We start from the raw sequence: 6000 nt of genomic DNA on the forward strand, positions 1-6000 counted from the left end.
TTGATGAGACACCAGTAAAAACTGTGTATGACTCAAAATGGAATAATGATTATTCTACTGATTACGAACTAAGAGAAGACAATAGCTACAATATCAAGAGAGAACATGGTGAACTATTTTATGGAACAGAATCAAAATGTCCAGAGTTAATCATTGATATTAATAATGTATCATAATATATCTTTGTATTAATATTCTACATAGCATTATTTCATTAAAAATATTACCTTGTTGTGTGTTCATTATTTTAGGAGTATGCTCATCTAGCACATCGAACGTTGAGAATATCTGATATAAAATTGGAGATGTAAAAAAAGAAATTTACATACAGCTCATATCAAAAATATGTAATAACATTGATGAACTCTAGATGTCAGAGTAGATAAATTTATTTTAAACATCCTTTGTCAGATATTTTGGATAAAATTAATAAAGTATAAGTGTCAGATTGAATAATTTTCTTTTTATCAAAATCCTTTGTCAGATAAATCAAATAATATTTAGAAAATCTAAATTTAAGAATGAATAAATGTTTTAAAAACATCCTTTATCAGATATGTCGGATAAAATTGAAATAATCTAAGTATCAGAGTGACTAAGTTCTATATCAACATCCTTTTCTCAGATACATAGGATAAAATTGACAAATTCTAAGTGTTAGAGTGAATAAATTTTTTTTATCAAGTTCCTTTGGCAGATACATCGGATAAAATTGACAAAATCTAAATTTCAGAATGAATAAATTCATTATCAACATCCTTCTGTCGGATATGTCAGACAAAATTGACAAAATCTAAGTATCAGAGTGAATATTTTTTTAACAACATCCTTTGCCAGATACATCGAATAAAATTGATAAAATATAAGTGCCAGAGTGAATAATTTTTTTTACTATCAACATCCTTTGTCAGATACATCAAATAAAATTGACAAAATCTAAATTTCAGAATAAATAAATGCTTTAACAACATCCTTTATCGGATATTTCGGATAAAATTGACAAAATCTAAGTGTCAGAGTGAATAAATTCTATATCAACATCCTTTTCTCGGATACATAGGAAAAAATTGACAAAATCTGAATTTCAGAATGAATAAATTCATTATCAACATCCTTTGTCGGATATGTCGGATAAAATTGACAAAATCTAAATTTCAGAATGAATAAATGCTATAACAATATCCTTAATCGGATATGTCGGATAAAATTGACAAAATTTAAGTATCAAAGTGACTAAATTCTATATCAACATCTTTTTCTCAGACACATAGGATAAAATTGACAAATTCTAAGTGTCAGTATGAATAAATTTTTTTTTTATCAATATACTTTGCAATATACCTAAACTAAAATTATCAGATATCAGAATGAATGAATTCATAATCAACATCCTTTATCGTATGTATCAGATAAAATCTACAAAATATAAGCATCCGATTGAATAATTCTTTTTTATAAAAAGCCTTTGTCAAGTAAATCAAGTAAAATTGACAAAACCTAACTTTAAGAATGAATAAATGCTTTAACAACATCCTTTATCGGATATGACGGATAAAATTGACATAATCTAAGTATCAGAGTGACTAAATTCTATATCAACATCCTTTTCTCAGATATATAGGATAAAATTGACAAATTCTAAGTGTTAGAGTGAATAAATTTTTTTTATCAACATCCTTCGCCAGATACGCCGGATAAAATTGACAAAATCTAAATTTAAGAATGAATAAATTCATTATCAACATCTTTCGTCGGATATGTCAGATAAAATTGACAAAATCTAAATTTCAGAATAAATAAATGCTATAACAACATTCATTTTCTGTTATGTTTGATAAAATTGACAATTTCTAAGTGTAAGAGTGAATAAATTTTTTTTATCAACATCCTTTGACAGATACATCGCATAAAAATGAAAAAATCTAAATATCAGAATGAACAAATTCATAATCCACATCCTTTGTCGGATATTTCGGATAAAATTGAAGAAATCTAAAATTCAGAATGAATAAATGTTATAACAATATCCTTTGCCAGATACAAGGAATAACATTGATACAATATAAGTGAAAGAGTGAATAAATATGTTTTATTATCAGCATCCTTTGTCAGATATATCAAATAAAATTGACAAAATCTATATTTCAATATAAATAAATGCTTTAACAGCATCCTTTATCAGATATTTCGGATAAAAATGACAAAATCTAAGTGACAGAGTGAATAAATTTTTTTATCAACATCCTTTTCTCGGATACTTATCGGATATGTCGGATAAAATTGACAAAATCTAAGTATCAAAGTGACTAAATTCTATATCAACATCCTTTTCTCAGATACATAGGATAAAATTGACAAATTCTAAGTGTTAGAGTGAATAATTTTTTTTATCAACATCCCTTGGCAGATACATCGGATAAAATTGACAAAATCTAAATTTCAGAATGAATAAATTCATTATCAACATCCTTTGTCGAATATGTAGGATAAAATTGACAAAATCTAATTATCACAGCGAATATTTTTTTTTAACAACATTTTTAGCCAGTTAATTTGAACAAAATTGATAAAATATAAGTGCCAGAGTGAATAATTTTTTTTATAGACATACTTTGTCAGATGCATCAAATAAAATTTAGAAAATCTAAATTTCAGAATAAATAAATGCTTTAACGACATCCTTTATCGGATATGTCAGATATAATTGACAAAATCTAAGTATCAGAGTGACTAAATTCTATATCAACAACCTTTTCTCGGATACATAGGATAAAATTGACAGAATCTAAGTGTTATAGGGAATAAATTTTTTTATCAACATCCTTTTCTCGGATACGTAGGAAAAAATTGACGAAATCTGAATTTCAGAATGAATAAATTCATTATCAACATCCTTTGTCGGATATGTCAGATAAAATTGACAAAATCTAAATTTCAGAATGAATAAATGCTATAACAATATCCATTATCGGGATATGTCGGATAAAATTGACAAAATCTAAGTATAAGAGTGAATAAATTCTATATCAACATCCTTTTCTCGGATACATAGTATAAAATTGACAAATTCTAAGTGTTAGAGTGAATAATTTTTTTTTCAAAATCCTTTGCCAGATACATCGGATAAAACTGACAAAATCTAAGTATCAGAGTGAATAAATTCATAATCAACATCCTTTGTCGGATATGTCAAATAAAATTGACAAAGTCTAATTTTCAGAATGAATAAATGCTATAACAGTATCCTTTTTCGGATATGTCGGATAAAATTGACAAAATCTAAGTGTCAGAGTGACTAAATTCTATATCAACATCCTTTTCTCGGATACATAGGATAAAATGGACAAATTCTAAGTGTTAGAATGAATAAATTTTTTATCAACATCCTTTGCCAGATACATCGGAAAAAATTGAGAAAATCTAAGTATCAGAGTGAATAAATTCAATATCAACATCCTTTGTCGGATATGTCGGATAAAATTGACAAAATCTAAGCATTAGAGGGAATAATTTTTTTTATCAACATCCTTTGCCAGATACATCGAAAAAAATTGACAGAATCTAAGTGTCAGAGTGAATAAATTTTTTTTATCAACATCCTTTGTCAGATACATCGAATAAAAATTGACAAAATTTGAATATCAGAATGAATAAATGCTTTAACAACATCCTTCATCGGATTTGTCGGATAAAACTGACAAAATGTAACTATCAGAGTGACTAAATTCCATATCAACATCCTTTTCTCGGATACATAGGATAAAATTGACAGAATCTAAGTGTCAGAGTGAATAAATTTTTTTTATATCAACATCCTTTTCTCGGATACACAGGATAAAATTGAAAAAATCTGAATTACAGAATGAATAAATTCATTATCAACATCCTTTGTCGGATATGTCGGATAAAATAGACAAAATCTAAATGTCAGAATGAATAAATGCTATAACAATATCCTATATCGGATATGTCGGATAAAATTGACAAAATCTAAGTATCAGAGTGACTAAATTCTATATGAACATCCTTTTCTCGGATACATAGGATGAAATTGACAAATTCTAAGTGGTAGAGTGAATAAATTTTTTTATCAACATCCCTTGCCAGATACATAGGATAAAATTGACAAAATCTAAGTATCAGAGTGAATAAATTCTTTATCAACATCATTTGTCAAATATGTAGGATAATATTGACAAAATTTAAGCATCAGAGTGAATAATTTTTTTATCAACATCCTTTGCCAGATACATCGAATAAAAATGACAGAATCTAAGTGTCAGAGTGAATAATTTTTTCTTTTATAATCATCCTTTGTCAGATGCATCGAATAAAAATTGACAAAATTTAAATATCAGAATGAATAAATGCTTTAACAAAATCCTTCATCGGATTCGTTGGTTAAAATTGACAAAATCTAAGTATCAGTGAGATTAAATTCTACATCAACATCCTTTTCTCGGATACATAGATTAAAATTAACAAAATCTAAGTGTTAGAGTGAATATTTTTTTTTTATCAACATCCTTTTGCCAGTTACATCAGATAAAATTGACAACATTTAAGTGTCAGAATGAATAAATTCATTATCCTCATCTTTTATCGGATATGTCAGATCAAATTGATAAAATCTAAGTATCAGAGTGATTAAACTCCATATCAATATCATTTTCTTGGATACATGAGATAAAATTGACAAAATCTAAGTATCAGAGTAAATAAATGCTTTATCAACATCCTTTAAATGCATTATCAACATCATTTGTCGGCTATATCGGATAAAATTGACAAGAAAGACATGGAGTGTACACCGCGACGGCGCATACATAGTGAGAGAGACATGCAAAGTCGACATAGCTTTATTTCATTTTTTAAGGTTAATTTAAACGAGGTTACGTGCGAGCACGTAACCTCGTCTAAATTAAACTTAAAAAATGAAATAAATTTTATCCGACATATCAGATATAGGATATTGTTATAGCATTTATTCATTCAGAAATTTAGATTTTGTCTATTTTATCAGACATATCCGACAAAGGATGTTGATAATAAATTTATTCATTCTTAAATTCAGATTTTGTCAATTTTATCATGTGTATCCGAGAAAAGGATGTTGATAAAAAAATTTATTCACTCTGACACTTAGATTCTCTCAATTTTATCCTATGTATCCGAGAAAAGGATGTTGATATAGAATTTAGTCACTCTGATAGTTAGATTTTGTCAATTTTATCCGACAAATCCGATGAAGGATGTTGTTAAAGCATTTATTCATTCTGATATTTAAATTTTGTCAATTTTCATTCGATGTATCTGACACAGGATGTTGATAAAAAAATTTATTCACTCTGACACTTAGATTCTGTCAATTTTATTCGATGTATCTGGCAAAGGATGTTGATAAAAAAAATTATTCCCTCTAATGCTTAGATTTTGTCAATTTTATCCGACATATCCGACAAAGGATGTTGATATTGAATTTATTCACTCTGATACTTAGATTTTGTCAATTTTTTCCGATGTATCTGACAAAAGATGTTGATAAAAAATTTATTCATTCTGACACTTAGATTTTGTTAATTTTATCCTATGTATCCGAAAAAAGGATGTTGATATAGAATTTGATCATTCTGATACTTAGATTTTGTCAATTTTATCCGACATATCCGATAAAGGATATTGTTATAGCATTTATTCATTCTGAAAATTAGATTTTGTCAATTTTATCCGACATATCCGACAAAGGATGTTGATAATGAATTTATTCACTCTGATACTTAGATTTTGTCAGTATTATCCGATGTATCTGGCAAAGGAGTTTGAAGAAAAAAAAATTATTCACTCTAACACTTAGAATTTATCAATTTAATCCTATGGATCCGAGAAAAGGATGTTGATATAGAATTCAGTCACTCTGATACTTAGATTTTGTCAATTTTATCCGACATATCCCGATAATGGATATTGTTATAGCATTTATTCATTCTGAAATTTAGATTT

The sequence above is a fragment of the Artemia sp. Qi Xiang Cuo genome, chromosome 2 (assembly GCF_049724085.1).
Source record: "Artemia sp. Qi Xiang Cuo chromosome 2, ASM4972408v1, whole genome shotgun sequence".
In the NCBI taxonomy this organism is placed as follows: Eukaryota; Metazoa; Arthropoda; class Branchiopoda; order Anostraca; family Artemiidae; genus Artemia; species Artemia sp. Qi Xiang Cuo.